Genomic DNA, 22,194 nt, shown 5'->3' on the forward strand with positions numbered 1-22,194 from the left:
TCTCAGTATGGCCCTATGCCAGGGTGTGTCAATCTTGACCCCTTGGAGGATGATTAGCAGAGACACGGTAGTTAAACTTTTGTGTCCATTCACTCCCAGGCTTCTGCTGGAATTGGCAAATACTATAGTGACTATTGTTTAAGAAGTAAGTGTCTACTAGGAATTGTACTAAAACCACCAACTCCTTTCACGTAAGGCACCAAACAATAATAATGGCTTCCTGTCATTCCTGGCATGGCTTAGAGCTCAACCAGTGCCCCAAAGGCTACAGAACATTACACTGTAATCTTCCTCATATATCCACATTCTTATTGCCCTTCATATTACAGTTCTACCAGTGCTAATACTAGCAAGATTGAAAACAATGTTCTATTCATGGGCCATTTGTGTAACAGAACACCAATGAATAGATATTCACAAGGATTTAATATACACATGGAATATTAATTACTAGATGAATTCACCATTAAATAAAATTGACTAGCCCTAACTGGTTTGGCTCAGTGGATAGAGCGTAGGCCTGCGGACTGAAGGGTCCCAGGTTCGATTCCAGTCAGGGACATGTACCTTGGTTGCGGGCACATCCCCAGTGGGAGGTGTGCAGGAGGCAGTTGATCGATGTTTCTCTCTCATCGATGTTTCCAACTCTCTATCTCTCTCCCTTCCTCTCTGAAAAAAATCAATAATATATATATATTTTTTAAAAATTGACTAATAGAGAGTTGGGAATCAAAAAGTGTTTCAAAAAATTTTCTAAGTCATAAATAATGACCAAAATAGCAACCTTCATTATATTTTAGATCTAACTGTCCAAGTTCTAAGTGTTTGAAATAATTTTTAGTGTTTCCAAATTCCTTGAAATATCACATTTTTTTTTCATGGCAGAAAATAATTCTAATGTACATCTTGGTAAATTATAACCAGAAATAATTATATTACACTTGTAAGTCTTGATAAAATAATCTATCTAAATAAGGTAAATAAACTTAGTACAAAACTCACTAAAAAATGTCAATTATTATTTGTCTGATTAAAATGCAATATTTTAAATATATTCCTTTCTACTTTGGGGGTTTTGCACAAATCTTCAAAATGCCTATCAATTCAAATAAGAAATCATTTATTTAAGAAAAAAGTTAAAAGCAGAAATGAAGAAACCAATTATTAAGCAAAAAGGTAACAAGCAAGGCTAAAGCCAGGTCTCTTCATTCATTTAACAAGTATTTATTGGTCACCAGTAATGTGCCAATCACTGTTCTAGGTGCTGGTGAGAAACACACAGCTCTGAGAAACCAGACAGAAATCCCTGCCATCACTGCTACTACAATATCGTTTCATTACATACAATATTTTACCTTTGTATATTCATTTAATATTCAGATGTTATTTAAAGACCACAGCTTTAAATAATAGGCAGTTTCGGTATCAGTCTCATAGTAGCATATACATTAGAACACTTGCCACAATTAAAGAGGTAATGAAACTGGTGACTTTCTTTACCCAAGAAAAAGGATAGATAACATTGTCACTTGTATGTAAAGTTTTGGACAGCTAAGTAATATAGATGTAAATTAAAAATGACAGATGCAGTTATGTGAAACATAATGGTTACTGAAGTGAATCTTTATTCCTTCTAGTGTTATGGTTAACTATTAAATGACTAAAGTATCACTTTTAGGTACAAATTTTGTGACAACTGTTGGTCAATGTCATATATACTAATCACTGTTGGTTCTGTCATAAGAGAAGTGATTGTCCTATGGGGGAAATTATACTAGTTACAAGCCCAAGTTAATTTTTATCAAATCAATGTCCATTGATTTCATACATGACCTTGAATTTCTAAGCATAGTAAATATTCCATATGACAATAAAAAGGTATTCATCAAAACTTTTTTTAAGGCAATAAGAATTGAAAATTCTTATTGCCTTAAAAAAAGGCAAATTAACATGGTGTTTTGTTTTTTTCTGAAGACTCAACATTCACTGGGTGTGTCAAGGGAATTAAAACTGCTAGTACACATAAGTGATGACAAACATCTGCATCAGGAATAAATTGTACATCAGTTGGATGCTTCCAAAAAGGCAGAGGTTGAGAAACATATACTAAAGACCTCCATATTATTACCTGACTTTTTCACTCTTTTTGGAATTTACTATGTTATTTAGATACAGAAAAAATGTAAAAAAAGAAACAAAACAAAACAAAACAAAAACAAAACAAACAAACAAACAAAAAAACAACAACACATTCTAGGAAAATATTTTCTTGATATTCTATCTCCTCCCTAACTTTGCCACCGAAACACATTGCCACTACCAAATAAATAAGCAAACAAATGAATAAATAAACTGATTTATTTTCTAGATTATGCCAAAAATTAAACAGAATTATAGATACAGGTAAAAGATAGATAAATCCGTTTCTTATTGAAACACCCCTTATAGCACAACCAAAGCAAGGACATGGGCTTCAGCAGGTAGCTCTAACTGCAGACACAGGTGGTATTAGAAAGGCAGACAATAGAAAAAGAAGAGGTTCCTGTCTGGCTTGTCTCAAGGGAACAAGTTTATGTACAAAAAGTGTGACTGGATATATAGTTAAAATACTAAACAAAAATTGCTACAGAAGCAGATAAAAGTGAAAACACTATAAAAAAATATATCCTTCTATTTCATAAGTCAAACCCAAGCTCCTCAAGTTAAAGTCGGGTTCTAATATGTCAACTGTGTTGGGTAAATCTGAGTCTCAGCCTGGAACTTTATTTCCTGTGATGCATCACTGTGGTTTTTGACTTTACATCTGTAGCGGTAACTTAGATTCTATTTGTTCCAAAATGAGTTTCATGCTCAACTTGTTTTTCTTAATTAAACCTCCTTTAGTGGTTCCTAATATGTGTATTATTGAAACTCGTTAGTCCCATTCACGCTCGCCTGTCAATTTTTGGCTACACATTCGTATACTGAAGTGCTCTGTTGCTATCTATAGGAAGAAAATTAAATAATAAATACGGGGACTTGAGCGTTTTATGAGTGTCAGAATGAGAGAGTGCCTGCAAGGCCCATAAGGTTTCACACAAAAGAGGCATTACTGAGAAAGCTAACATGCTGACACATCTCTGATCCATAAAGTCTGCAGTAATGGCAGCAGTAAAGCGTTTTGCCATTGACTAGAATTTCTCTTACATGCAATGGAAATAGGCACAGAAGAGATTATAATGACTGTCATAAAAAGAATTCATATAACCCCCCCCCCCAAAGTTTAATGTTTAATCATTTCAAATGTCTGGAGTAATTTACTAGTTTTCTCTGACTTCAGTGCAGCTTAGAGTTGGCAATCTCCCTTTCACATAGATTTGCTACCAAATTGGTATAGTTTTTGGGGCAGTGGGCAAGGGGAATCTTAAAGGCACGGATAATTCATAGCATCATAGCAATATTTGATATTGGCAATGTGATTTCATTAATAACAAAGCAAAAGTAATCAAACCTGTTACTGTTAAGGAATCATTCTTAGACATAGTGGAGAATGTTGCTATCCCATAAGATTAAGCGGTTAGTTCCCTCAAAATATTTCAAATTATCTTTAAAAATGTATTAAAAATACACTCTAGATTCATCATGAGTGCTATTTTGTTTGTTGTTGTTTTCAGTTTGTATGGGCTTTGCAAATTTGAGATACTCAAAATTAAAATTTTAAATGAACTGAAAGTTGAACTTTTTTTGCATTTTCAATAAAGCAAAAGAGATGAGAGATTTGCATTGAGGATGCCATTTGTTAAACATCTACAAATCATTAAAAAAGGATTGCCCTTTTCATTTTGCTTTCAGTTGATTGTGCAGTAATTTAATTTTTAAAAAATTAGTTAATGTAGAATAACATTTAACTGTATTTAAGCATCTCAAAATCAAAGGAAGCTACAGCAAATGTGTTATCTCCCCCTTAATGTTAGGCCACTTGGAACACATGGGAGGCTTTCGAGGGACAGGTGCAGCTGTCAAGTGAAGCTCCAGTAAATGAAACACTCATTTTTCAAGTTTTGGGGAATCCAATGCCATTTCTTGCCACATACATTAGAAACTGTGCTTGCAGTTTTTAGGGCTCATTGAGAGGTTCCATTCTTTTACTCCAAACTACCACATTCTGTGTTATTTGTAGCAAAATTGGATCAGCTAAAAGCCACCATGTTCTTTTTAATAATCATGAACAAAAATATGCATTTGGATGTAGTAGAGCAAAACATAATTTTCTAAGTGAACTCTTCAGGTTTTTCAGTAGTTCTCCACACTGAAAATTGCAAGATTTTCAATGCAAATGTTCTCTATTCACGGAGAACATTTATGTAACGGGGTACCTTGCTCTTCTCTTAATGACTGCAGTTTTAAAAACTTTTATGGTGTGTAGTTTTTCCATCGTTATTGACCTTCCAAAGTGAATTTACCACCTACAAAATTCACCAAAGTTTTGCATAGAAACTGTTCGTAGAAATCAAAGTGTAGGCCAAAGTTTCCCCCTTTTCATTCCCTCTGCCAAAAGAGAATACAATGAGGGAGTAGGAAGTACTGACTACTCTTGATAGAGAAAAATATTGTTCAAACAAGAAAAGGCCCATGAAGCTGAATTTTCTTCTTTAGCACTATGGGACATGCCATGACCCCTGGCTCAAAGATTGCAAAGTATGCAAATTAACTTTGAAAAGGACCTCCTTTTTCATGTTCCCTATTCTTCATCTACTTTCATATCAACATTATATTATCTTTTGGCCTAAAAAGAGAAATCCCAGACTACCTCCTATTCACCTTCACTATTTATTTAACATTATCATTCAATATGTTATTTACTAGCTGCCTTGTTTTATTGATTTAATTTTTCTAAAAGGTGTTAAATTTTAATGGACTGTGTAGCTAGAATCAGCAGCTAGAAATGTACCAATACACAGAACATCCATTCTTCTGGTTCACACTGCACAAGAAACCATGTGACTCAGCTGTGCAAAATAAAAGGCAAACCTAGCCACTCAGATACCTCCTTAAAACTAACCATTGGGCTTGTAGAAACGATTTCTTGCTATTTCTATCATTTTGAGACAAGCTTACACAAAGTCTGCAGAAATAAAAACTAACTTCCCCTGTAGAATTCTTGGGAGACAAGTTATATATTTTGCTATTTCATCTTAAAAAGAAAAGAAAAAGAAATAACATCTTCTTGTCTCAAGATTGAGATTTAAGAAACACACACACACACACACACACACACACACACAAAACCAGGAAGAAAGTTTGGCGAGGCTCCCCTTTTAATGCCAGAATGCCTGTGCACCTGGAATGCCTGAGGTAAGTACTGGCAGGATGAGTGCTTCAGATGACATTGAGGAGTTGCCTTCTAATGAGTTCACAAATAATGAAGAGGCTTCCATGCTAAAACCATAAATGTATCTACGTACATTTCATAATTTGTAAACAGAAACCCCTGAAAAAAATATTTGATGCTTTTCTTCAAAAGATTAAAATGTACACAGCACATTATTTTATAGTTTAAGGAGTATCTATCTCCATTTTATTCTAATGCATGTGAATGTCTGAAGGTTTAAAATTTAAAGAATTGCCCTTACATTTAAAAAGCCAACTAAAATTATATTGTTGCCCTGTCCAAAGGATGGGGGTGTTCATTAATCTATTAACATATCCATTAACCTATTTGCATATCTATATAGCCAGGTACATATTTTAAATGAATCGTTTTTTTATGTTATTGTTCCAAACCTATGTGGATTCCAAAACTGGTTTAGAATAATATGCTCTCCTTGATTCCAAAGCAACTTTTAGTTTCCTAACTCAATTAATATTCATTCCTTTGAGTGATTAATTTTAATGATATCTGCTAAAATGCATTTTCCTTCTGCAAATAAAAATGAGCTTTTTCTCGAGGTACAAAATATTCTTTAAAAAAAAAAGAAATTGCCCTGAATTCTGCTGCAAGAAAATGGGAACGCGCGCGCTGCGCTCAGTCAGAAAGAAAAGCCAGGAAGTGGCGAGGCAGACAGGGCAGGGATGCATCAGAAATGCAGCTGAGTCCTGGCGCACTCGCCAGCCTGGGCCCTGGGAAGAAAGGCTGCAGCGCCTTCCAGGACTCCTCCGACTCAAGAAAGTTACCTCGGAAAGTCGTGCCAGTGAATTACAAGACAACATGTGTGGCCAGTCACTCACTTCTGTCATATCCCATGCAGTGACCCTGGAACCCTTCAGTGGTAGGCTGAGTGAGGGGGAGGCGGAAAGGGGAAGGGAGAAAGAGACAATGCGAAAACGACCAATTCCCTCTGCAAAATTCCCTGAGAAGCCCCAACAGCCGCCGAAACCGCGAGCCGCGATTTTCACTGGGGCTTTCCCCCTCCACATGCAGGTTTTCCAAGGCATCCCAGCTTCTTCTCCTTAAAGTATCACTAGGAGAACGCACTGCATCCAAAAGGGATCTCCCAGCGGAAAGGTTTTCAATGAAAAGTTGAGAGCTTGGCGGGTTGCTTGGCTTCCCCACCAACGCCACAAAACAGGGCTTTTAAGCTCGATCCATCCGGAGATGCGCGAGGCGGTTTTGCATCCCACCACCCACCCTTCCCCCCCCATTCTTTCCCATTTCACAGGCACCGCGTCCGCAGCACCTTCCGCGCAGAGGCACACAAACCCCGGCAGCCCCCTCCTAATAAAAGAGCCCCAGACTTACCCTCAGTAAGATAAATCCACAGAGGGAGACCCCTCATCTTCCCCAGTCCCCTTCTGATAATTCAAGGAGACAGTTTCTACAACACTTCGCCTTCGAATTCAAGCTGAATTGGTCAAAGTATTTACCAGTTTCTAGTCCCCCTTTTTGTTTTGGAATCTTGAAACAACCCCCGCCCCCCGAAATATTGTTTCACAATTCAAGATGCTTCCTTTATTTTTTTCTTCTTTAAGCAGCCGCAACCCCAGTGTTGCGCCCCCCCCTCCTTTTTTTCTTTTTCTTTTTCCTTTTTTTTTTTTTTTTATTCACCCACGGACACTTCCAAAACGTGCTGATTGATCCTTTTTTCTCTCCAGCTGCAACCGGGATCCAGAATCCTGGGGACCCAAAGCCACCTCCATGTAAATCCGACCATCAGGCAAGAAATACAAATGATCAAACAACGTTACTTCTTTCAGCTGCAATCAGATAATCCTACTAATCCAATAGATTTATCTCGATTGGAAATTGACCTCAAAAATGAATCCCCGGGTCTGATGTCCAACAGAGAGAGAAATTCGTAGCCCTGTTCGGGTGACCGAAAGAACTGTGGTTTCTTTCTTTCGTTCTTTCTTCTTTTTAAAAATCTTTTTTGGATTCTGGGTGCACTGCTCGCAAAAATGCAGAGGACCCTGGTTTTCCCCTAATATAGGTTTCTACTTCAAATCAGTGCCGGATGAAAAATGGTACAAAGATACCCCTAGTGGCTCGATGTGATATTGCAGGGATCTCACTTTCCCAATCCCCTCTCCTCACCTTTTTTTTTTTCATCCTCCCTGCCTTGTATATAACTGACTGCTATAGTAGTTAAACAAGAAGGCTGAATGAAGATTAACATGAATAGTATACGATTACTTGAAAAAAAAATCGTCTGATCTTTTTTGTTTTCCTTTAAAGACTGAATTTCCTGTGCTTGTCTCCCCAGTATCTTTTTTCTACATAATTTTCCCCAATGAGACAGCTACTGATTTCAAAGCAAGTGTATTTGTTTCTTGAATAACTAGATATCAAAAGAAGCTTCAGTTTTCCTGAATATGCTACTTCTAGAAAAACTCAACATTTTGTTTCCTTTAAAGAAATATGTATCTTTCTTTAAAGGAAACAAAGAAGTGTGTGTGTGTGTGTGTGTGTGTGTGTGTGTGTGTGTGTGTGTGTTACACTATCTCTTCTCATTTTGGACTTTTGATGTTCATTCAGCAAAGCGGATTATGGCTGCTGTGAGCCTGTGGTGGAAGAGCATGGCCTAAGGGTCATTATATGGGCCTCAATGTTTCTTGCCTGAATCCTTTGCAATTCAAGGACCTCAAGCTCACTACTACCATTTTGACAGGTTTTAGATAAAATGAGCCAATGCAATACATTTTAGGCCTCCTTTTTGGTAAGTTATACTTCCCAGACTTACGGTACCTACCGATAACCCATGAATCTTTTAATAAAGAGGATTATGGTTGTGTAGGACCAAGGAAGGAATGAGATTCTGCATTTCTAACAAGTCCTCTGACCACACTCTGATCATCAAGGGCCTAGTAAACTCGGCAAGTTGGATCCTTTTTATTGCTGGTGGGTGCAGAAACTGCAAGGATTCCAAGATCTTTTCCTTAACTGACTAAATAATTAAGCCTTTTGAGTGTGGGAGCTGTTAAGGAGTCAAAAGACCTTCCTTTTACTACTAGTTTTGTTATTAACTAGCTATGTGATTGCAGTTTTGAGCCCATACTTAATCATTAAAATCAAAGAGTAAACCCAAATAAATGAACAGATATACCTGTTTCTAGATGGGAGACTCAATACTGTAATCTATAAAATGAATGTAATATTATAAAAATACCACCATAATTTTTTATAGAACTTGGAAGTTAATTCTAAAACGTGTTTGCAAACGTAAAGGGTCAAAATTTGTCAACACAATTTTAAAGAACATGTTATAGGGAATTTCCATATGAACTATTAAGGCTTAATATAAAATGACAGCAATTGAAGCAATGTAGCCTTGCTTCAGAAATACAAAATGGTTTATTACAATAGTGGGCTCAGAAATATATTGGTGAATTTATAGAAACTTGATAAATAGGTGGCATTAGGGTACAGTGCAAATAAAATAATTATTCACACAATAAATTATATATATAAAAATATTATAATACTAGCTCTCCACTTCACACCTAATATGTATTTGAGGTAGAATAAAGACTTAAAGATGCAGAGAAAAGTTTACAAACATTTAGAAGAAGATAACTAATGATTGGGGGCAGATTGGAAGAGAAGGGTCTATTAAACATTAAGACATAAAAAGTGAAGTCCATAAAGAAAAAATATTAAATTTGATATATTAAGATGAAAAGTGGTACTCCACTTTGATAGTCTCCGTAAAGCAAATATCCCAATTTCAGACTATTCCAATGAGGAGAGTGAGTATAACTTCAGGGCTAAATAACATTAATATAATAAAATTAAGTAATTAAAGCAGGACCCCAAATTATATATATATTTTGATTTGTGATTGTGATTTTTTCTTAAGCACTACTGTCTTTCATAAAATCTGACACTATTAATATTAAGGTGCAGCCGAACCGGTTTGGCTCAGTGGATAGAGCGTCGGCCTGCGGACTGAAGGGTCCCGGGTTCGATTCCAGTCAAGGGCATGTACATTGGTTGTGGTCACATCCCCAGGAGGAGGTGTGCAGGAGGCAGCTGATCGATGTTTCTCTCTCATCGATGTTTCTAGCTCTCTATCCCTCTCCCTTCCTCTCTGTAAAATATCAATAAAATATATTTTGAAAAAAATATTAAGGTGCATCCCAATTTTAGTGGTGTTAAAATGTAAAAAAATAATCATCTTAGAATTTACCTAATGTGATAATTCCTTTCTAAATCAATAATCTACATCTCTTTTCTCTCACTGGAACCTGAGGGAAGTAATATATTCACCAGTTATAGCAAATCCCTATAGCAAAATCTCTGATGTGGAGATATACTGAAATCTTTTGAAATAGGTGCTATACTGTTGGTATAAATTTTTTTAAAAGATAAAAAATTCATTTACATCAAAGAAGTCAATGCATAGATTGAGAGAGGATATTTGTTATACATGTGACCAAAGAAGGATTAGTACATAAAGCTTTCTTATAAATCTATAAAGACAAATGATAGGGGGAAAAATTGAGCCGAAAAGAAGAAGAGTCAATTGATAGAAGAAAATTCGCAATGTCCAGTAGATATACGAAAAAAGTATTTAAATTCCCTAGTTATTAGAAAAATGCAAGTTAAAATGATGGGATATCATGTCACAACTATGAAATTGGAAAAAGTTTGGTAAGTCCAATAATACAAAATATTGATGAGGATGTGGAGTATTCATGGAGAGTATATAACAGGGAAACAACCTCAGAAAACAATTTAGTGGTATTTGAAGATTTGCATATCCTAAAGTCCAGGCTCTCCACTCTTGTGTACTTCTCCAGTCATGTATAGAAAATACCCATTACAGCCCTAACCGGTTTGGCTCAGTGGATAAATCATTGGCCTGCAGACTGAAAGGTCCCAGGTTCGATTCCGGTCAAGGGCATGTACCTTGATTTCGGGCACATCCCGAGTAGGAGGTGTGCAGGAGGCAGCTGATCGATGTTTCTCTCTCATCGATGTTTCTAACTCTCTATCCCTCTCCCTTCCTCTCTGTAAAAAATCAATAAAATATATTTTAAAAAGAAGAAAAGAAAATACCCATTACAGAATTATTCAAAAACAAACAAACAAACAAAAAGGGAAATAATCGAAATGCCTTTGGTTAAAAAAGTGAGTAATTTATAGACTATTCACACACTGCAACACTGCAGTAAATGCAGTAAAAAGAAAAAGGAACACACAAAAGCTACTGGAGTGAAAGCGGATTCATCTCGAAAATGTAATGTGAAGCACCAACAACAAAAGCAGGTTGCAGAAAAGGTAAATTGAGTTTATAAATGCAAAATAATTATATGTATTATTTTGAGCATTTGTACATGTGGCTAAAGTGTATGCACATGCATCATAATAATAACATGAAATTGAGGGTAGAAGTTATGTCTTGGAAGAATAGAGTTTAATGAAATTGGGAAGGCATCACAGTGATTTTTCAGCCAAATTTTCAGTGCTTTATTTTTCAGGCTGATTCTTGAGTACATAGAGGTTTATAATATTACATATAAATTGTTTGTATGCCTGAATTATTTCATTGAAATGAACTATTTAAGCCAGATGATTTCTGTGAGCCCTTATCCTATTAGAAATTTTTCTAATTAGAATAAGTATATGTAGAAGTGAAGAAAACAGTAAGGGATTTGGGAATATCATGATGTGACTTCAATAGAGAGATTTTAAAAATCTGAAGTAGAAATTGGTAGATGCTTTTTTATTTCTAAAATGGATATAAAAATTTTCAGCTAGCAAGCAAAAATCACCACCAAAATGAGAAAAATGTGATTGAAATAGGGGGTAAAATGTAACCCTCAATTTGCTCCATCTTGTATTTATCCTTTGATCTCACATATAATAACTCATGTATAATGACAGCAGGGCCTCTGAATTTGTAAAATAGGCAATCAATCGATTATGTTCAGTTCTGACCATGTTCAGAGACTTCCCTGCCAGAATAGAGGCCACCAAAAGCCAGAATAGCCCTAATCCAAACTACAACAGAAAAAAATAATTCTTCCAGAATATTTAAAATGCAAATGAGGAGGCTTTGTTTATATAAAATATGAAAACTGGGAATCTCTAAATTCACTAAATAGTATTTTTTTATAATTCAAGAAAAATAGGAACACATACCAAATATTTAAGTATAATTCTGTTTTAGAGTCCCATCTCAGAAATAAAATAGATTAGTAGGTAATAACACCCAATTCATGCTGAACTCAGGCAAGATGCCTGGACAAATCGTCAGCCCATTTTCAATCATTTAGAACAGTGTTCCCGAACAATAACCAAAGCAGCTTTGTGATAAAGAGTCAGAGGATAATTTAATTTCCTTTGATGATAAAGTAGACAAAGGGGAAGAAATAGATGTAATATTTCTGAAATTTTGGAGAAGTTGACATTCTTTCAACAACTACTATTGAAAACTACCACCTGGGCAAAGCACAAAGTAATTCATAGGAGAGCTGACTTTAAAACAAACAACCACCACAAACCCTTACTTTGCTATTAATAAGTTAATTTGTTGATTGTAAATGGTTAGTAGTTACTTTGAAATGGCACTTTACTATCCATACTAAAGATTGGATATTAGATGCTAATACAGAACTGAAGGTTCATTTACAGTGTATTTAAGTACAAATTGGTTTGAAGGTTAAAGTAGTCAGTGAAGGAAGAAGAGTAAAAGAAGGAGAAGGAGGAGAATAAATATGAAATATGAATCAAACTCATGTATTCCCTTGGTGATTTACTTTACAGAGAGGATAGTAAGTTTCTTAATCTTTGTGTCCCTCAAAGTACAAATGATTAATAAATGAATGACAATCAAAGAGTGAAAATAGTTGGCACATGAAAAAAAAATTCTTTTATTGATGGCCTTGCTAATCTCTTTTTGGAGAATGAAATTAATAGAGAATGTAAGTTAAAAAAAATGCTATGACTAACAATAATGAGAAATTAAAGACCAAGATTGGCAAACTTGAGTGTCATTGAGATATGAGATTCCAATTTGATTATTTCACAAAAATCTGAGCTGTGTGAAACCTGAAAGCAGGATTACACATCCCATTTTGTTTGATATATATATATATATATATAACAAACAAAAAGAAAGATTAACAAATACCAATGGATCATGTAAAGAAATGGCATGGATTTACTGAAACCTAGATGAGAAAAGTATTTAATTGTTGTCTTTAGTGCAAGAAGAGTCTTATGAAAAGAGAGTCATGATTTTTTTGGGGGTGGGATAATTGATACAAAGCACATCTTTAATGACCAGTTCAAATCAATTAACTACTACCTGGTAGTAAATATTTTTACGATGTTATGAAATACTGGTGTTCTATGTCTGAAAAAAAAATTAATAGCAAATATTGTAAAACAGATTTCTAAAACAAGTCTTGGAGAAATATATTCCTCTACCATCTTCAGAACTCCCCTGATATAACCTCAGTTTAAGTGCTCAGACTTGAATCTAAATGAATGTCAATTGGGAATTATGAAAGGCATGAAAATAAAAAGTGTAGCAAGGCCTAACTTCTGCAAAGGTGTCTGTTTACAAAGAGGTTCTTTCTACAGGGAAGAATCTGCTCACACAATCCTCCTTAATTAGAAAAGACTACTTAAAACCCTGACTGATACTGAATATTTCAGGTATGTGTTGGGAGAAAACACCTGCCTGAATGCTAAATTTACCAGATATATCTTTATATTTCATGTTTTGAAGACTTGTAATGGAAACCAAGGGAGTAATGATTAAGACTAGATATTTTAGGATGAAACTGTCAGAGAGAAATGGGGCTTTTGCATTAAGGTTGGTTTGAGATACTGAAATATTTTTTTGTAAGTTAGGGGGCTTAAGTCAGAAATAAATCCAGATTTTAAAAATAAACTCAAATCATTTTGAACTGTTAAAAAATTTTCAAATATTGGTGCCATTGTGCTAATAATTCTTTTGTTTCTGTTTGAATAGTTTGTTTCTTTTTTTACATCTATAATTTACAATTATACTTAATTGCTATAATACTTATTTACTTAAAATATATAAATACTAGAGGCCTGGTGCACGAAATTCGTGCATGGGGGAGGGGGGTGTTGCTCAGCCCAGCCTGCACCCTCTCCAATCTGGGACCCCTCGAGGGATGTCTGACTGCCCGTTTAAGCCCAATCCCCATGGGATCGGGCCTAAACGGGCTGTTGGACATCCCTCTCACAATCCAGGACTGCTGGCTCCCAACTGCTCACCTGCCTGCCTTCCTGATTGCCCCTAACAGCTTCTGCCTGCCAGCCTGATCACCCCCTAACCACTCCCCTGCCAGCCTGATCACCCCCTAACTGGTCCCCTACCAGCATGTTTGCCCCTAACTGCCCTCCCCTGCAGGCCTGGTCCCCCCAACTGCCCTCCCCTGCAGGCCTGGTCCCCCCAACTGCTCTTCCCTGAAGGCCTGGATCCCTCCCAACTGCCTTTTCCTGCAGGCCTGGTCCCTCCCAACTTCCCTCACCTGCTGGCCATCTTGTAGCAGCCATCTTGTGTCCACATGGGGGCAGCCATCTTGTGTGTTGGAGTGATGGTCAATCTGCATATTACTCTTTTATTAGATAGGATAGAGGCCTGGTGCATGGGTGGGGGCCGGCTGGTTTGCCCTAAAGGGTGTCCCGGATCAGGGTGGGGGTTCCCTTGGGGTGTGGGGCGGCCTGGGCGAGGGGCCTGTGGTGGTTTGCAGGCCGGCCACGCCCCCTGGTGACCCAAGCGGAGGCCCTGGTATCTGGGATTTATTTATCTTCTACAATTGAAACTTTGTAGCCTGGAGCGGAGCCCAGCCTTCTGCTTGCTCCATGGTGGCAGCCGTTTTTTGGGGGATTTATGTATCTTCTATAATTGAAACTTTGTAGCCTTAAGCAAGGTCTGGGCTGGCCAGGGTGTGCGGAAAGCTTGGCTTCTTCCATCACCAGGGGCAACCCTAGCCTCCTGCTCTTTCCAGCTCTGTGGCTGCCGCCATCTCTGTTTGGGTTTATGTATCTTCTATAATTGAAACTTTGTAGCCTTGAGTGGAGGCCTAGGCCAGCAAGGGCAGGCGGAAAGCTTGGCTTCCTCCATTGCCAGGGAAACCCAAGCCTCCCTCCTGCTCTCTGTGGCTGTAGCCATCTTGGTTGGGTTTATTTGCATATTCACTCCTGATTGGCTGGTGGGCGTGGCTTGTGGGCATGGCTTGTAGGTGTAGTAGAGTGATGGTTAATTTGCATATTACTCTTTTATTATATAGGATTCAACCCCAAATATTTTAGCTATTAATAGCTTACCACATTATTATTTTATGGAATATTTTGCTTATTTTGAAATATAAGTTTTTATATATTTGTGAGATTTAACAGTATTTTACTGAAATTCTAAGGCTGTAATTTCATAGAATATTCTGTTGATATGTTAGTTACTTTTGACTCCATCATACCATGATTGATTTTAGTTCATTTCACTGTAGTCTAGAATGAGGTAAATTATGAAAAACAATCTTAAGTATTCCTTTAATACTGAATAAATACAAACAGAAAACCATCCTACTGTATATCATCCATTAAAATTCATTGTATATTCATTTTAGTCTGTTTCTAGTATTAGCAAAATATATTGTAAAATTTCACCCAATTATGGTAAAAGCACATGAAAATTAATGTTCCGTAGTTCAATCTGGAAAAAGAAATTTTTAGTGCTATCCCAATGTCATTGCCGTCTTATTGAGTTCAGACACAGGTTTGGTACTCTTTTCTAGATAAGATTCCATGCTGACAGTACAACTAAAAATAAACACTAGTCTGAATTTTCATTATTGTTCAACTAATGACTTAATAAACATTTACCTGTCCCAAAATATTTACTTCCATAATTTCCTAAACATAAAATAAAGGAAATCTTTAAATGACATATCTAAAAGGAATGGATCTGTGTGTATATGTGGGTGTATCTGTGTGTGTCTGTGTGTATGAATGTTGTGGTGTGTCTGTCTTTTCTTTTTCTCTCAGGATCTCTGATCACACAAATCCACCTCTTTAAATTTTGATTATTTGCATCAAATTGGGAACTATGTCACAAATGTTTCAATAAAATGAATTTCCCTAAAATCACTTGTATTTGGTTTTAGAGCTTGCTTTTTTATTGTGTAAATAAAACTATTTCTGATTATCTAAACATAAACTATAGAATGATAAGACTATGTTATACTCAATGCATAGGAAGATGTTCAACCTCCCAACCGTCCATTATAAAAATCATAAGCCTCAGCCTAAGTATTGTGGCTTTTTCTCTAAATGTTTCTAAAATCTCCCTAGCGATAAACAAGCTAATAAATAGTGTTTTGTTATTTTTTAAAAAAGTGAAATTGTGACCCTTTATTTCTAAGTTATATTAGGAGAGAAAAAAATAGTAATTTTTAAAAGCAGTTGCTTAGTAGATTACACAGAAAATGTAATATCACAAAAGTTCAAAGCAAGATTTATTATGTCACAACATTGATAACAGAACGTTTACCTATTATATGATGGAAAGAGAGTATAATTTTTTGCTATATCCAATGAATTAAATCACTTCACAAGTCACACCTTCACCATTAACAGGTTTGATAAAAAATATGAGAAATACCTTAGAGCTGAAATTAGTTTTTACTAGGTCTCAAACTAATAGTTAAAACAAATAGAGTATATTTGAACAAAGGCTCAAAGAATTGCACTTTTATAGTTCTTGTATGAATTCCAAAGATTTCCTTTTGCTAAACAGAAACAATAAAAAAAAAGAAGGCAAATGACTGATTTAATAAGATCACACAGAGTTCAGTCCATCACTACATGAGAAGGTATTGCACCATTCCACTTCAAACTTGATGCTTTTATGTTCGGTTGTTGGTATAAAAGTGTCATTGTTCTTAAAGTATTTGACCAAAACCAAAATTTTAAAATTAAAATTAACATATTAAGAAATGACAACACTAAATATCCTTAATCCAGTAAGCAGAATAATAAATGTCCCTGGAATCTGTAAAAATGTTATCTTTACATGACTCGGAGACTTTGCTGATGTGCTTACATTAAAAATCTTGAGATGGGACTAATCACAAGGATCCTTATAAGAGTCAGAATCAGAGTAAGAGATGTGATAACAGAAGCAGAGATAGAGGAAGAGAGAGATTTGAAGATGCTAACCAGTTGGCTTAAAAGATGGAAGACATGGCTATAAGCCAGGGACTGCAGGTAGCCTCTAGGATATGGCAAGAAAATGGGTTCTGCCATACAGCCTCCAAAAAGAATGCAGCCCTCACTAACCCGTTTTAGACTTCTGATTCCCAGAACTGCAAATTTGTAAATTTGTATTTTTTAAGCCACTAAATTTGTGGTTATTACAGCAATAGGCTAATGTACTTAATTAAAAATATTAAAAGTATTCTGGGAATCATCAATGATTCCCAATAGAAACATAATGTATGCTATATAAGCAATTTAAAATTTTCTAGCATATACTTTAAGAAGAGTCAGGTGAAATTAAATTTAATACTATATTTTATTTAGTTCAATGTATAAAAATATTATCATTTTGACATATAATTGTTATCAAAAATTAATAACAAGATCTTTTATAATTTTTTCATACAAATGTTTCAAAAATCTAGAGTGCATATTGGATATCTGGTGTCTAGAGCACATCTCAATTTAGACTAATTCCTTTTCAACAGCTCAACAGCCACAGATGGCTATTGATTGCCACATTGTATAATACAGCTGGAAAGTGTAAGAAACAAATTAAAAAGAAAAATTCATATGTTTTGTATAAATGATTCTAATATTCTTTTATCTGTAACAATTTAGATTTAAAAACCACAAAAGCACCTAAAACAAAAACAAAAACAAAAAAAAAAACACAGCAGGATGATTGTATTTTCTGATAACTTCATTTAAAAGGATCCGAAAAGGAACAAAAAAGAAATAACATGAAAGGACAGTGTGATTACCTAATGAGACAGAATGGTGAAAAAATGCTAACAATAATAGAAAAAAAAATGTTTTTTTCTGGTATTTTCAGAGCAAAAAACAGCCAAGGATAGGAAAAGAATGTCATTGCTTGTGGCCAACTATGTAATATGACCAAAAGAAAAGCAAAACTATTAAAACCCTGGCTTCCAATTTCTTCAGAGAGAAGAATGGTATTTCAACTGGAAAAGAATATGATGGTGAGGAAATGGTAAGAAACCCTGAAAGTGATTTAAATTTGCTTTAGGATCCCAGGTCCAAGTCCATTACCTAAAGGGTAATAAAAATACTTGAAGATGTGTTCTTGGAACTAGTACCTACTGTCTTTGAGTTATCATGGAGAAGTGCCATAAAAATTGTCAACAGTACAGTTTTTCAAACAGGATTCCAGAAGTTTACTATTCTTGACAACAGAAATTCTAAAACTCATGCCCACTCCCATATGTTCATTAAGTATATGTCAAATCAGAATAAAATCTTTTTTATTAGAGTTACTAGAGTGGAAGATCAAACATGTGGTTTGAAATGTTTATGTTTCCTTCATCCAAAGCCTTTTATAGAAATCACTCATAATTTTCTCCTGGACAAAATTATGAAGTATGGGGCTGAATGATGCTGTAGTTGAGCAGATCCTTTGAAAGTTGAACAATCATTCTTCTATATCATTCAATGAATGTTCTTTGATGTGCTCTTCTCTTTTCCATTTCTTGAGGATTAAATATCTAAAAGAATTTGTTTTGTAACTAGGTCTGTCATTAAGCAAATTAATCTAATGGTGGGTATGAATGAGAAGCTTAAGTAGGAGGTTGCCTTAGATCATAGACTTTTAAATAGATTATTTAAAAACATAAACTGTTTTGGGAATTATGTTTTTCAATCATGCTTTTTAAAACCGTTAAGGAGTTTTATAATAAATTATTTTTAGATTAGATTTTAAATTGAATTTTAATTAAATTTAACCAAAATTTAAATCTACTTTATTTCTGTGTCCTCTATGGCAAAATGGAAATCAAGATCCTATTTTTGGTTTATTCACTGATATAATGTGATTATTACTATTTAATTAATCAAGCATATTTTATTGAAAGATATTTCTTATTTACAGTACTTAATTGAATTAGAAAGAACTTTGGGCTGTAAGTAGAGTGATTTTCATAACAGCTTTAAAAATAATCCAAATTTAAAACAAATCAATTCAAATAAAACTCAGTATTAATCTTAAGTTTGGCTACATATATTTTAAATGAACTTTTTTAATGTAATGGTTATGTTTTTTCATCTTTTTTACTTCTAATCTGGGCCCAATCTTTCTCTATCCTATCTCTTCCCAAACATATCAAAAGGTAGATTAGGAAGCAATATAATAGGAAAAATAATAATAACAACAATAATAAGAGAAAAGAAAAGAAAATCTCACTACAGACTGCCTCTCTCCTTTTCTCATGCTCTCTCTTCTCATTTCCTCTTCCACCTCTCTTTTTTAAATATGTATACAAGATATATAATGTATAATTATATATACTATTTAACTATATTAATATATTTAATATATGTATAACTCAATATACCTAAAGTATGAATCCATATATACATATTCCCATGTGGCTGTTCCAAAGAATGTTAGTCTAACATTTTTACCTACTCCTTTGCTCTCTCAGCTTTCTTGGAGTTTTGAATATTTAATAGTCATAATAACAAAAATAATGTCAACTCTCATTTGTTGAGTGCATCCTCTGTACTCAGTTCTTATATGTATTTTTCCAATTTGAAGAGTACATTTAATTTTTCCTATTTTTACAGATCAGTCAACTGAAACCCCAAATAACTTGCTGCCACTACCCATTTAAACAGAGATTGTAATCTAATTTAAATCCAAGCCTCTTGTCCTTCCTGTTCTCTGTGAAGGGTGGTGAACTCAGAGCTGTAGAGTATGGATACTGAAGGAATGACATGGTGCTCAGGAGTTAATAAAAATTAAATAATAAGTTGGGATATCTCCCCCCAAAACAAAGGAATGTCCCATGCATTTCTCAAGAGACAGGGATAATGCCAGGATTTGGTTAGCCCAGGGGTGGGCAAACTTTTTGACTCGAGGGCCGCATTGGGTTCTTAAACTGGACCGGAGGGCCGGAACAAAAGCATGGATGGAGTGTTTGTGTGAACTAACATAAATTCAAAGTAAACATCATTACATAAAAGGGTACGGTCTTTTTTTTATTTCAATAGTTTTATTCATTTCAAACATTTTAACAAGAAGAATGTAAACACTAATTATTATAATTTGAAACTTCAAAAAATGGAGGAATCATAGCACAATAACATACCTTATATTGAAGATGGCAAAGGCAAAATAAAATTGCCTAACAAAGGAAAGGTACAAAAGCCTTTCAAATTAAACTTAAATATAATAAAATAATTTAAAACTAAAACAAATAGAAAAGAACAAAATGTGTAAACAGTAAATTAAACATTTTCTTTAGTGCAACTTCCAAATTATGCCCGGGACGTAGATGTAGATGGCAATGTAGACTGGGTTGAAAGGTTTTTGGTCTTTAAAACATCAACTTCAGTGGGCACAGTGTTGTTGGTCTCCTTTTTAGCTAATGCTCTGATACTGTGCTCTCCAGGGGCGTGTCTCCCTACATCACCAGGATAATGTGTCTACGCATTCCCAGGGTGATGTCGGGGGACGCGTCCGTGGGCATTACAAGGAGCCTCTGGAAGATTGAGAGGTTGTTCCTTCTACTGAATGGGCGGATATAAATCCGCCCACTCAGAAGAAGGAGCTGCGGCTGTGTTTCCCGAAGTTTCCATGTTAACACTGCTGCTGGTGAAGGAGCGGAGGGGAGAGCAAGAGAACCCTCTGCTCTTTAGGCTCCGCGGGCTGGATAGAACAGCCGAATGGGCCGGATCCGGCCCGCGGGCCGTAGTTTGCCCACGGCTGGGTTAGCCTCTATCAACCTATCTCAGGTAGGACCAATGATGCTGTTTTGAAGATCAATAGAGGTTGAGGGTGCCCCTGGCTTGAGGTATGCTGATTTCATCCTTTAGGAAATGTAAACTATGTACTGAAGTGAGGGACTACATCCAGAGGGTATTGCCAAACATTCAACTTGCAAGCAGTTAGCAAAATCCTCTTTGCCACTCAGATGAGAGAAAACACTCAGCAGACACTCTGGGTTGCTAGTAAAAGAGTTGGTTTCCCTGATTATCTGGGAAATAGTACTGGCTAGAAACCATAGAACCAACATCGAAAGCTGTAGCCTGATGTACAGGGAAGTATGATCAGAGCAAACATGACAGCAGAAGAGTCAACTACTGTTAGAGATTGAGATTACAGAGGACCTGGTAGCAATAAGAGTCTTTATCCAGGAATTGCAGGAGGTACAGAAAGTCCTGAATTCCTGACAGTGACCCACATCAGTTCTTGGCTGCTGCCTGGCTGTGCCAGCCAGCCTCTTTACTCCCCTCTCCTCAACTAATTGTCCTTCTCCATTCCTCACACTGACATCAAAATAATATTTTTATGAAATAAATCTTTTTTAAATCACATTTCTGGTTATTACCAGAATTGGTGATTTTCACCATGGTTGCCCACTACAATCCCTTCAGAGGGTAGATTAAAAATGCCAGTGCTTGGGCCTGCCTTTCTGTCCCCACAAACTAATTAAATCAGAATCTCTGGAGCCTAAGCTAGGAAACCCACATTTTTAAAACACAAAGACAGAAAACCTAGAAAGATGCTCCTTGCAATGTAATTTACTGGTATAATAGCAGAATTAGGAACAATAAAAGCCTCCAAAATTAGTTCTATGTAAGTATATTTAACTAATTCTTAGGTAAATATTTAAGTAAAACATGGTAATATGCTTGATAAACATTTATAAGGAGTTGTGTAACAACATGGAAATATGCTCAAGAACAAAATTAGTAAAAGAAAACATTTTCAAAATTAAAATTGTGCTCTGATTTTAATTATATTAAAATGTAAATATTTGAATTTGAAGAATTTTGAAGTAGAATATTAAAAAATTGATTTATTTGAATGAGTATGTACCTCCCTTATTTCTATTTATTTAAATGAAGTTAGGGTAATTGATTTTTAGGAAAAAAGCAATAGAAAGGAAAACAGCAGTATTTTCCATCTTGACCATCAATATCTCAAACTTATTGAGACTTAGGTACTCCTAATTAAAAAAAAAATTCAGTTTCAAATTGTTAGAAAAATATATGTATGATTCATATACTCAAACCTGGCATCGAATGGGGAACAGGCCTTGAAACTGATGAATATGTCTTCTATAATTTACCTTACTTTTTAGAGGGTGACCATATTAATGTAGCAATAGAAATTTACATGTATATCACTTTACAGTTTCTAGAGTATACACATGCACACACATGCACACATACACACAATTATTCAGTTATCTTAACCATAAAGCAAGGTTACAGTAGATAAGATAAATAGGTAGTATAGGTATTATCAACCTTTCTAAATAGATAAGAATAAAGGAGTTAAATGAATTTCCTAATGTCCCACAGGGGCATAGAATGAAAATCATTTCCAACCCTTTCTTCTACATTAGTGACAATTTATGATGCCATTTGATATTAGAATAATTCATTATACATTTAACTTACAAGGGGGAAATTTTAGTTTTCAAAATGCAGGAAAGTTTTAATTTTTTACATTTCATTTATTCATTCCTTTTTTCAACACAATAAAAATTTGAAGACATATTATATATCTG

The 22,194-nt window shown here is 35.3% G+C and overlaps 1 protein-coding gene across 11 annotated transcripts in view; it reads right to left on the minus strand.

The window, feature by feature from the left end:
- The window catches only part of NLGN1 (neuroligin 1), an 872,049-nt gene that overhangs the window by 725,874 nt on the left and 123,981 nt on the right, over nt 1-22,194 (minus strand). For 2 of the 11 annotated variants that reach the window (XM_080658321.1, XM_080658325.1), the window contains exon 1: nt 6,719-7,428. The exons of 5 other annotated variants lie outside the window; for them this stretch is intronic. The gene's annotated coding sequence lies outside the window, so the exon portion shown is untranslated. Of the gene's footprint in view, nt 1-6,718; nt 7,429-22,194 lie in introns of those variants that run through there. 4 more of the 11 variants (XM_080658330.1, XM_080658323.1, XM_080658324.1 and 1 more) reach the window with 3 other exon arrangements.

This window comes from Plecotus auritus, assembly GCF_963455305.1.
Source record: "Plecotus auritus genome assembly, chromosome: 2".
NCBI lineage: Eukaryota > Metazoa > Chordata > Mammalia > Chiroptera > Vespertilionidae > Plecotus > Plecotus auritus.